The sequence below is a fragment of the Orycteropus afer genome, unplaced genomic scaffold (assembly GCF_000298275.1).
Source record: "Orycteropus afer afer isolate SDZICR_OR568_19922 unplaced genomic scaffold, OryAfe1.0 scaffold00110, whole genome shotgun sequence".
Lineage (NCBI taxonomy): Eukaryota > Metazoa > Chordata > Mammalia > Tubulidentata > Orycteropodidae > Orycteropus > Orycteropus afer.
Genome location: NW_006921697.1, coordinates 5066921 through 5079774, shown reverse-complemented (window position 1 = coordinate 5079774; position 12854 = coordinate 5066921).

Below are 12854 nucleotides of genomic sequence, written 5' to 3'. Positions count from 1 at the left end.
GTTACTGTTTGTTTGGGGGTTTGCGTCAGTTCCTTTTTTTTCTTTTTTAATATGTGGCTGTGAACTTGAATGACCACTGCTCAAACTTTCTGCTATTGGGGGGCTGGGTGGGGGAGAAAGGGTGTCTGTTTTATTCTTGGTGTTTTCAGTGCAATAAATAGCTATAAACTTCTGTGCACAAGATATCTCTTTGCCTTGGTCAACCATGGACACTGGGAGGCTTTTTATTTTTCTGTTCTAGATCTCTCCCCTACCCCCAACCCAGTTGCAAAATAGAAGATCTGATCTTCATTTTGATTGGGTCATCTTAGGTCACATGCTCAAGGTTGAGCCAATCACTGTGGGATTATACTGGGATGGCCTATGCTGAGAGCCAGGGATATGGGATCAACTTCCTTGGAGGCACCTGGAGTGCCTTGAAAAGAGGAAAGAGCATGAATATAGGTTGTCATAAACAGTCAACAGCAGAAGTCTCCCTCAGGGGCCTTGGAGCAAGGCCTTTCTCCTGTAGGCCTCAGATTCCCTTGTACAGTGAGGGACTTGTTTCAGGAGAAACTCCCCCCACCCCCCATTCTGTTCTCTCAGCCACTGAACCTCACAGAAAAGCCTTCAGCCTCAGAGCCCTTGGAGTGTGGTTTGGAGAAGGAGGCAGCAAAAGAAAGTTCTCTTTACCACAAAAGTACTTGTGGACTAAGTAGTGGGATTGGAGAGAGGGTTGTAGAAGGAAGGCCAGTTTGGTTTCCTGAGCCCAAGCTACTTGCCTCAGATCAGGCCAAGGGACGGTAGTGATGCACATAGGCTATGGCCTTCGTCAGGCCATGTTAGGGTAACTAACAGCCCTAGTTTGCTTACAGGGGTCTTTCAGTGTTAAAACCAGGATGAACTGATCCATGCCCCTGCCTAAGATGTCTGGAGTCCACAGGACCAAGAGGATATGCACATGGAGCCCACTCCTTCTTCTAGACCATGCTTTGTGTGTTCAGACCCTTGCCCAGGGCTGCACCTGCCACAGTCTGGATTCGTTCTCACTACTGATGTGAGGGTGGTGGGAGACTGTGTGTTCCCATACATACATGTTCACAGTGAGAGCAAGGCCAAGGCCAGGAAGACAAGGAGGCAGACTGGAGAGGGGCCTGGGGGCTTCCATTTGCACTGTTGTCCTGAACCCTGCAAAAGTTAGTGCCAAACCTCCTTCCAGCTCTGCCTTCACTGGCCTTAAGTGAGTGGTTTCCTGGGATCTATGCCCTGGGCCGTTCTGAAGGCCTTGAGGGCTTGGGCTGCCATTGCAGACAACTGCCAGCAGGTGGCAGCATGGGAGCAGGCTACAGAAGATCTTTGAGCCCTGTGAGTGGCTTCAACTCTCAAAAAGTTATCAACTCCATTTAAAACAGTTACACAGGCAATGACCCTTTACACATTCACAGAGTGCTTTTTTTTTTTTTTTTTTTTTTTTTTTTTTATTAGGATTTGGGTGAAGATTTACAGAGTAAATTCACTTTTCATACAGCAGTTCACATATACTTTGTCTCATGTCATTGACCAAAATTTACAATGCAGCAGCTCCCCTCCCACTTCCTCCCCATAGTTACCTCCTCCCAGTGTCCATCCCTTCATACTCTTCGAGAGGCCCATTTTCTGCCAACCCTGTATATGATCTTGGATACACACAGAGTGCTTTTTACACTGTGTGCTTGTCCTAATTATTTCTTACAATAGAAAAAGAGGACTCAGGCTCTGGTAAGACTGAGAGCCAGGACTCCATGCCAGCCATCTCACTCTGAGAGCAGGGCTCTGTTGCTTCCCAGTGCCTCTTTGCCTTGCTCTGGACTGGGCTGATGCTAACTGTGTTTCTCTGTCTCTGGACAGCCAGAAAATAGTGACTGAGATTTTTAGAAAGCCCCCTCCTTCGACCCTCTGTTAACTTCCAGCAACTTCCTCATCTCTCAGTTGTCTATACCTGCAGTCTCCTCCTCACTCTCCAAAACCCTCTGCAGGGGACTGCTTTCCACTCATGCTCTTGCTTAGCTCACACAACACCTCCTCAGCCTTCAGGACAAAGCCCCAGTGTCTTCCTCCTCTGAGAAGCAACCCTTCTTCCTTCTCAGCCTGGGATGGGTCCCTCTCTGGGCTCACCCTCTACCCACCTCACCATAGTTCTGTGGTTTGAAGTCACCTTGGTTCAGATCCACTCAGCAGCCCCATGGACGAAAGACCTGGCAATCCGCTTCATAAAGATTGTTGTTGTTGTTGTTGTTATGTGCCGTCGAGTCGGCCCCGACTCATAGCGACCCCTCCTTGGGTTTCCGAGGCAGTATCACTACGGAAGTAGGATTGCCCAACCTTCCTTCCGAGGAGTGGCTGGTGGGTTTGAACCGCCAGCCTTCTGGTTAGCAGTCAAGTGCTTTAGCCACTATGCTACCAGAGCTCATATGGGGCAGTTAGTTCTACTCTCTCACACGGGGTAGCTATGAGTGGGAATCAACTTGATGGCACCTGAAAACATCAAGCAAGTGTCTGCAGAACCGTGTGCTCCCCGAGAGCGTGACGACATCTTGTTCATGGTCAGGATGCATGCAGCAGGTATGGTTGTTCCCACACCAGTAGATCCCTAGCAGATGTGTATTGCTGGCCTGAAGAAGAAATGGGAGCCATGTGGACATGAGCTTCAGGACCTTCCTCCACAGTGACAGTGGCAAACACGGGCACCAAGCAAATGCCAGACACATCCCACTTTATTGGAGCTCTCTTAAGCCTTTATTGGAGCTTTCTTAAGTCTTATGACAAGCATCTGCAGTTATTGTCGTTGTTGTTGTTGTTAGGTGCCGTCGAGTCATCTCCTACTCACAGCGACCCTATGTACAGCAGAATACTGTCCAGTCCTGTGCCAGCCCCATGATCCCTACTATACCTGAGTCCATTGTTGCAGCCACTGTGTCAATCCATCTCATTGAGGGCCCTCCACTTTTTTGTTGACCCTCCACTTTACCAAGCATGATATCTTTCTCCAGGGAGTGGTCCCTTCTTACAACATGACTAAAGTAGGTGAGATGAAGTCTGGCCATTCTCACTTCCAAGGAGCATTCTGGTAGCACTTCTTCCAGGACAGATTTGTTAGTTCTTCTGGCAGTCCATGGTACTTTCAGCATTCTTCGCTAACACCACAACTCAAAAGCATTGACTCTTCTTTGGCCTTCCTTATTTGGCATAGTGCCTAAGGCACTTGACTGCTAACCGAAAGGCTGGAGGTTCAAACCCACTAGTCACTCCTCGGAAGGAAGATGAGGCAATCTACTTCCCTAGTGATACTGCCTCAGAAACCCATGGAGGGGTCGCTATGAGTTGGGGCTGACTCGATGGCAAATAATAACAACAACATTCATTGCCCAGTTCTCACATGCATATGAGCCAATTGAAAATACCATGGCTTGTGTCAGGCACACCTGCAGTGTGCACTATTATCTGCTTCATTCTATGAATAACAAAACCAGAGGTCCAGAGGGTGGAGGGACCTGCTCAAGAGGGCTCAGGGAGTGAGTAGGGGAGGTGAGACTTGGATGTTCAGTCTCACTGAAAGCCCACTTCTCTGGACACACATCTGTCTGTGATGAGCTAGACCTATATCCTGCCCCCCAGGAATCCCTGACACCATCTGGGAGAGTGAGACAGACAGAGCCAGAACTCAGAGAGGCTGAGATGGGGACTAGACCTGGAAGTGCAATAGGTGCAGGAGCCTGGACGGTGGAGGGGGAGAACCAGTGACTGGGGGTTCTGGGGACGATTTGTGAGGAACTCAACAGGTTGAGATGAGGGGGAGGGGAGGCAAGAATAAAGGCTGAGGACCCAGAGCAGTGGGTCAGGTATGGGTTGGGGTGAGAGAGAAGAGGTGGGGGAAGAGGAGGAGGCCAGAGTGGGGTGCTGTGATATGGGCTTGCCTTTCCAGGGCCTAGGTGGGCTCTATCTGCCACAAGTGGTTCCCCCAGCAACAGGAAGTGGTTTTCCCAGACCCGGCTGTAGTAAATCTTCCAGGAAACATCCCCAGCAGGTGCTGGGAGTATTTGCACAGGACAAGGTAGGGCAGGTCCAGTGCTGTGGGAATGGACCCCTCTCCTTGTCCTTCCTCCTGGGAAAAGCCCCACCCCCCCTTCTTCTCCACCTGGGTCTGCCAATGTCTCAGAGTCATTTCCTCAGGCAGGCTGGCTCAGTCATTCCCTTCCTGGGACCAGAGTCATAGCTAGGGGTGAGGATGGGGTTTATCCACTCACTGCCTTAGGGTCCTATCCACCTCATAGTCATATCCGACCCCTCCTTGGGTTTCCGAGGCAGTATCACTACGGAAGTAGATTATCCAACGTTCCTTCTGAGGGTTTGAACCGCCAGCCTTCTGGTTAGCAGTCAAATGCCTTAGACACTATGCCAGCAGAACTCCTAGAGTCTATCCAGAGGGTGTCTATTCCTTCCCCCAAGAAAAAGGGAGGTCATTGCCCTTCTCTCCCAATGCCACTATTGATGATTCATCTTCTCTTCTGGGCCTCAGTTTCTTCATTATTATAACAATGGCTTTGAACCTGAAAACCAAAACCAAAAACCCACTGCCACTGAGTGGATTCTGACTCATAGCAGCCCTCTAGGGCAGGGTATAACTGCCCCATAGGGTTTCCAAGGGTGCAAACCTTTAAGGAAGCAAAATGTCTCATCCTTCTCCCATGGTTCAGCTGGTGGATTCAAACTGCTGACCTTTTGGTTAGCAGCCAAATGTTTTAACCACTATGCTATTAGAGCTCCTGGTTGAACCTGTGGTCCACCCAAATTGTGAACTGGGCTGGCTGCTGCAGATTCACCCAGGGAGATTGCCAAAAATGCAGATGTTTCAGGCTCCATCCTGAATCCTAGTATATAACAGGATATTCTAGGGCTGGGCAGTGGTTTCAACAAGCATCCAGGTTTGAGAATCCTGCATCGAGCCCCGCCGCCCCCAGTTCCCACAGTCAGACTGGGAACCTATCGCCAAGCCCCACCCCAGCCTTCTGCTTCCCCATCCTCCTCCCCTGACTCAGCTAGATCAATATTGACCATCAGCCCCTCCCCTGCCTCTAACTCCTGCCATCCCTCCAGCTACAAAGTTCTCTGTGACCTTGACCCAAGGTCAGCAAAGTCAGGGTCAAAGCCAAGCCTGGGGCCCATTCCACTTTACTGCTGTTCCTACTCTCACTCTTCTTTTCCCCATGCTCTCTGGTTTGGCAAGGAGTCCTTGGTTGGCAGTAACAGTTAACATTCTTGGCTGATAACCAAAAGGTTGAGGTCTGAGTCTACCCAGAGGTGCCTCAGAAGAAAGGCCTGGTGATCTCCTTTTGAAAAATCAGCTGCTGAAAAGCCCTAAGAGCACAGATCTGCTCTGACACATGTGGGGCCATCACATGTAGGAATTGTGATGACAACTGGCTTGGTTTTTCTGTTGTCCCGGTTTGGCAGGGCGTGCCAGCTAGCTGGAGAAGCCATCAGATTCTCCTAATCATTAACCTTGTCCTGTAGAAGGAGTGAGCACTTCCTTCCCAGCAAGTGCAGGCAATCCCCAAACTCAGAAGGGGCCACTGCTTCCATCTCTATCTCTTTCTTGCATGGCACCTAGGGTGGGCACACAGAGTTCCCCTTTGCCCACCTCTGTCCCCTGAGGAGTTGCCATGGAGCACACTGACCCTGTCCAGTCCATTCATTTTACAGATGGGGATACTGCAGCCTGGCCTCCAACATGCCTTGCCATGGAACTGGACAGTGTAGACAGCCTTAGGCCTCAGTTTCAGCCCATCCTTGCCTCCCAACACACCCTAATCCCCTGGCTTCTCCTGGAGCTGGTTGGAGGCAGGAGCTGGGCTGCAGATTTCTCATCTGTACCAGGGTCAGTTGGCCAATGACAATCCTCCCACTCAGAGGACGTCATGCCACATTTTGTGCCAAGCACTTGGGTCATTTTTTAAAGTGTGCATTGAATTTGCACATTATCTCATTTAATCTCCTGCAAGGTGAAAACCGTTCTCCCCATTTTACATCTATGGAAGCTGTAGCTGGGGGGTGGGGCAGCAGATGCAGCTGAGTCACACAGCATGTAAGCTACCCTGTGGGACTCCAGCCAGCGGATGTCTTATTCCACCTTGGCTTCTACTGCTACAATTCTCTAGGGCTTGCAGCTCACAGATGTTGCAGACATTAGTGGGAAAGGTCTTTCTCCCACACAAAAGGTGCCCCTGGATGAGGTGCTGAGAGGAGGCCTCTCTGTAGTCAGAAGGGGCAGCTGCCACTCTATCCTGGGGGAGAAGGCAGCAGGAAGTCAGGCCGAGGTGGGGCAGGAGGGGGAAGGCTAGCCAAGGACAAGACTGAGGGAAGGCAGCAGCAGGCCCTGGATGTCCTTCCAGAGAAGGACAGTGTCAACGAGGCTTCAGGCCTGAGGGAGTGGCCAGGAGCTTGAGGAGCCAAACTTTCCATGAGCCACCAGCAAAAAATGAGTCTGGAGACGAATATCTACCACAGACCTGAGGCTCGGCAACCAAGGGTCATGTGGAATTCAGAGGAGCTGGAGACTAGACTAATTGTTGTTGTTCCCAGAGCCACCAACCAAATGCTTTCAACTTGATGTCCTCTAGCGTGGAGCTGTGGACTAGCACTATGGGGTGAAGTGGGGGGATGGGGTCCACAGATGAGAAAGTCCAATCTCTTCCCTGGAGGAGGTGGCCATGGGGGAGTTGCAAGAGTATGAATACAGTCCTTCAACGGACAAATGTATGTCCATTGACCACCAAGAAGCAGGCACTGTGCTAGAGGCCCGCATCGTTATCTGAAAACGTGATAGGTTTCAGGATGAAGGAGGAGTCCCTGTCTACATTTTGTAGGTTAAGAAACTAAAGCTTAAAGAGGTAGATGACTTCCTCAAGGTCACACAGCCAGGGAGTGGCAGAGCTGGGAGCAGCCCAAGTGCATGCCCCGCTGCCAGCCCAAGGGCTCTGGGGTCCACAGAGCACGCTGTGAGTCTCAATAGGACATGAGTGCAGGGCTGGGCCATCAGGACTCACACACCAGATGTAGGCCCACATCTTGCTGCAGAATTGAGGAAGGTTTATGGAGGAAGGAGGATTTGAGAAGGTCCTAAAAGGATGAATGGAGTCCCTGGGTGGTGCAACAGTTAACATGCTCAGCTGCTGCCTGAAAGAGTGAAGGTTTGAGTCCACCCAGAGGTGCCGTGGAAGAAAGGCCTGGTTATCTACTTGTGAAAAATCAGCCATTGAAAACCCTGTGGAGCACAGTCCTGCTCTGACGCATGTGGGGTGGCCATGAGTTAGGGTCGACTTAACGGCATCAGGTTTTAAAAGAGGGAGAGAATTCCAATGGATGGGTAGGGAGGACACTGGATCAAGGTGGGAGGCACTACCTAAGCAAAGTTGGGAGGCCCTCCCTGGGCCTGCTCAGGGTAGGCTGGGAGATGATACAGCCTGAGTGGTGGAAGGGAGCACGGGGGCAGAACTTCCTGAGGACTCAACAGGAAAGTTACCACTGGGACCGCTGGGGTTGTCTGCGGACTCTCGCTTGACCCTTACAGAAGGCTGGAAGTCACTGCAGATAACGCAGGTGCCCCATCCCAGCTCTAATGGTTGCCTCAGCGCACCCTCCACCACACCCTAGCGGTGCACTGTGCCTCCCTGGGCCACAGATCAGCTGTGCCTGGGAGCTGAGCATTGAGCAGGGTCAGGAGCCCTGGGGCTAGCATCAGCTCCAGCACACTCTCCTGGGGGCCTCAAGCAATCCTACTGTCCTGGGCTGCTCATCGCCTAACTCTTCAGAGCAACAGGGCTGCAGAGAAGAGATAAGTGGGAGGCCTTATTTGAGCTGTGCTGCTTTACAGCTTCCCATGTGAAAAACTGAAAATTTTTTCATAAAAATTCTGGGCTTCCATCTGCTCTCTTAAGGAGCTCTGATGGCTCTGTGGTTAAAGCACTGGGCTGCTATCTAAAAGGCCAGCAGTTCAAACCCACTAGCTGCTCCATGGGAAAAAGATTTTCCGTAAAAATTTACAGCCTTGGGAATTTGCTCTGTAAACTTTCACCCAAATCACAATAAAAAATAATTTTTTAAAAAATGTATAGCCTTGGAAATCCTATAGAGCAGTTCTACTCTGCCCTAAAAGGGTCACTATGAATCAGAAACAACTAGATAGCAGTGGGTTTGGTTTTTCCTCTGCTCTTAAAAAGCCAAGTGGCTGCAGGGCCACACTTCAGATGAGTAGCCTCTTCTGTAAGCTTGTTGTTGTTATGTGCCATTGAGTTGGACTCGACTCATAGCGACCCCTCCTTGGGTTGCCAAGGCGGTATCACTACGGAAGTAGATTGCCCAACCTTCCTTTCGAGGAGTGGCTGGTGGGTTTGAACCACCAGCCTTCTGGTTAGCAGTCAAGTGCCTTAGGCACTATGCTACCAGGACTCCCTCTGTAAGCTAGGTATGCTTTTTTTTCCAGTTTGCCACAGTCCCCACACAACTTTGCTCATTGAAAGTGAGGATGACTTTGAAGCATTTATTGATGAAGGTTAAAGACTACAGTCTGCAGTATGCATTACACATCAATATAAAGAAAACAAAAATCCTCACAACTGGACCAATAAGCAACATATGATAAATGGGGAAAAGATTGAAGTTGTCAAAGACGTCATATTACTTGGTTCTACAATCAGCACCAATCGAAGCAGCAATCAAGACATCAAAAGAGATATTGCATTGGGCAAATATGCTGCAAAAGACCTCTTTCAAGTGCTGAAGAGCAAAGATATCTCCTTGAAGACTAGGATGTGCCTAACCCAAGCCACGGTATTTTCAATCGCCTCATATGCATATGAAACCTGGACAACAAATAAGGAATACTGAAGAAGAGTTGATGCTTTTGAGTTGTGGTGTTGGTGAAGAGTGCTGAAACTACCATGGACTGCCAAAAAACTAACAAATCTGTCCTGGAAAAAGTGCAGCCAGAATGCTCCTTGGAAATGAGAATGGCCAGACTCATCTCACCTACTTTGGTCATGTTGTTAGAAGGGACCATTCTCTGGAGAAGGATGTCATGCTTGGTAAAGCAGAGGGTCAGTGGAAGAGGGGAAGGCCCTCAATGAGATGGACTGACACAGTGGCTGCAGTGATGGGCTCAGGTGTAGTAGGGATCGTGAGGCTGACACAGGACCAGGCAGTTTTTCATTCTGTTGTACATAAGGTCACTATGAGTCAGAGATGACTTGACGGACTATAACACCACCAACAATCTCCACCACTCCCTCTTGTCTTCTCCAACTCCTACTTAGTGTCAGCTGCCCTTTATCCTCCATTCACACCCACAGCTTTAACCCCTATTCCGGACTGATTTAGGCTAATTTGTTTTCAAGATGCCTACTGCCCTGGCTGAGGTCTCTCTCTGGTGCACAGTTAGCTCCAACTGCATTGGGACCTGGCTGGGGTCTGTTCTGAGCCAGGGAGACCCCAAATCAATGAAGGAACTGGGAAAGATGGGAGCAGCTGAGAGATGGTGCAGTTGGCAGTGGGAGGAAAAGATGCTTGTCTACTAACTTAAAGGCTGACAGTTTGAACCCACTCAGTGGTGCCAAGGAAGAAAGGCCTGGAAATTTGCTTCTGTAAAGATTACAGTCAAGAAAAGTCTATGGAGCAGTTCTACCCTGTAACACATGGGGTTGTCATGATTCGGAATCCACTTGATGGCAATAGGTTTGTTTTTCTTGGTAGGTGGTTTCTAAGAGTCTGGAGTTTGTCTTCTTACCTCAATGCTACCCACCAACCACTGCCACAGAGAAGCAGCAGAGCCAACATCAGAAGCTAGGAGCAGTGGAAATGGGGAAAATGGAACAGACTGGAAGATTGGGCAGGGAGAAGGGCAGCCCAGGAATCAAAGACGCAGCAGCAGGGGACGAGGTGAGGAGGCAAGGAAGGTGAGACAGGTGAGATGAGGTAAAGAGAGATGACCAACCAGGAGATGAGGCAGGGGAGGTGAAGCTGATAGATCCACAGAGTCCTAGATCTCTCTAATCTCAGATTCATAATCTAGGGAGGAGAAAACCCTAAAAGTCCCTAGGATCCTCCATCTCTGAATCCCAGGACACCTGGCAGCAGCTGAGAGGTTGGGTGAGGAATACAAACAAGACCATGACTCAGTGCCCAGGCCCTCCCTCAAGAGATCCCGGGTAGCTGGGGACACACCCTCCTCCCCGGACAGCAGGGCCACTGAGTGCCTCCCAGGGCCCTGCCTGTGGCTGGAGCTGCCCCTGGGGTGTGGGAAGAAGCACCCTGAATTCTTGCATCCTCTGCAAATTAGCAAATTCAACTCTCTTCCCCCACTCAGAGCCCCAAACAAAAAGAGGTAGGAGGGCCAGCCTGGCCCTTTGTTAGGGGAAATTTATTAATATCCGAAATATGCAGGGCCCTTCCCTTCCACCTCCAATCAAAGCCTTTGCAAACACCTGGACTTCGCATTTAAAAGGCCCTGGAGCTTTTATATGACAGGGTCCTGCTGGGAGGAGGCAGAGGGAGCCTGGGAAACTCTTGACTCCTCCCAGCCCTGGTCTTCCAACTTGGCCTTCACCTGTGTGTGTGTGTGTGTGTGTGTGTGTGTAGAGTTGAGGAGGAGCCAGAGGGGAAAAGCAAGCTGTCCAGTGCAGAGAAAAGGAAAACGCTGGTGTGCCCATGGTTGTCCCCTAGCTCTGCCCCATGGCTAGGTAACCTTAGTCTCTTCCCCTCTCTGGACCTCAGTTTGCACATAGGTATATGGTGGTACGGGAACTCTGGTAGTGTAGTGCCTAAGACACTTGACTGCTATCAGGAGGCTGGCAGTTCAAACCCACCAGCCACTCCTCGGAAGGAAGGTTGGGCAATCTACTTCCATAGTGATACTGCCTCGGAAACCCAAGGAGGGGTCGCTATGAGTTGAGTCTAACTCGACGGCACATAACAACAACATATGGTGGTACACATGGTTTGTGCTTGTCTACTAACTTAAAGGCTGGCAGTTTGAACCCACTCAGTGGTGCCAAGGAAGAAAGGCCTGGAGATTTGCTTCTGTAAAGATTATAGTCAAGAAAAGTCTATGGAGCAGTTCTACCCTGTGACACATGGGGTTGTCATGATTCGAAATCCACTTGATGGCAATGGGTTTGTTTTTCTTGGTAGGTGGTTTCTAAGAGTCTGGAGTTTGTCTTCTTTCCTCAATGCTACCCACCAACCACTGCCACAGAGAAGCAGCAGAGCCAACATCAGAAGCCAGAAGTGCTGAGAAAGGAGGTAGATGAGTCTCCATTTTCTGTTTGTCAAGCGGGAGCTGGAAAGCCCTATGCTGCCCACCTTGTGCCCCTCCATGGTAAGGCTCCCAGGAGACAGCGCAGGGACAACGACCTCGTCTGGTGTTTATTAACGATGAACCAACAGAACACTGGTAGGGGAGACACCAGGAGAGAGAGTTGCAGAAGTGGGGGAAGGACCCATGGGCCGCAGCTGAGAGGATGTCCTGCTGCTCTGGAGAACTCCTTGTATGTGAGGCCTGGCCAGGCCCTTTCCACCCTCACTGTCTTCTCTCAGGGAAGGAGGTACTCAAGGGCAGCCCACCAACACACACCACCTGAGGGTTGAAGGTGCCAAGGCCTCTGGCCACAGTCCTGGAATGCGAGCTGCTCTCTTCTCTCTGCCTCCACCCTCTGCACATGGCCCAAGGTGGGTGGCGTCAGATACAAACCATCTCTGAGTCTCTTAGATGCCCACCCCTGTCATTTACAGGAAAGGTCAGCTTCCCAGCAGTGCTTGGAGTTGGAGCAAGGGCCTGGGACAAGGGAGTGAGGATGATAGGGGCCCTGGGTCTCAACTACGACCCCATATTCTGACCTCTGCAACTTGTGCAGTGGCAGTGAGGCCACCTCCCTCTTCTTCCTAAACATGACCCAGGGCTCCCTGCCCCCTCCGCCCAGGGCTGTGACCCAGTAAATGATCACACACCTACCCCACCCCATCCCATGCCCTCCAGCTCAGGCCACCAGCACCTCTTACCTGTTCCCCACAGACCTCCCGCCTCCCCACACCCCCAACTAATCCACCCAGCACACAGTCCCAGAATGATATTCCATAGAAAGCCCAACCAGATCATGCAAATACCCTGCCCACCTGCCCCCGGGTCCCCATTCCCCATCCACTCTTCACTCAGTGAAAAGCTTCTTGTCACCTGGTAACACCAACTCCACCAGCCACTCTGGCCCCAGCAGGTCATTGGGGCCACGCTCCGCACCCAGAGGCCCATCACACCCTGTCCTCTTCTTTTCTCCAACTCTTCCCCTCCTCCAGGGTTACCTAAGTTCCACCTCCTTCAACACAGCCGGTGCACATGAACCCCAGGAGCTTTCCCCACTGAACTACCTAACCCTCAATGCCGGGACTTCTGCCTGGGAGCCTCGGCCACACTGAATCTCCCCACCCCAGCCCTGGTTGTGCTGAAGTGTGCGGGAACAGGCTCCGCAGAGAAAAGAGGGGGTTCTGTCCTAAACAGAGATGAGTGATGCCACATGGGAAAGGGAGCTGGCTGGGCAAAAGGCCTGGGGTTAATTCTCTGCCATGTGGCCTTGGGCAAGTCCCCTCTCCCCAGCCTCAGTCTGTCCATTTATGGAGTGGGAGTTGGGCTGGATCATCCTCGGCTTTGAATGGGTGTGTGTGTGTACGCGCGTGTGTGTGCGTGTGCGTATGTGTATGTAGAAGGGTGACAGGTTTCAGAAGAGGCAGAGATCACAGGAGGAATTTGAACCGGAGGGACACGGCAACCTCCCACAGTCGCTGGCCTCTCTGAA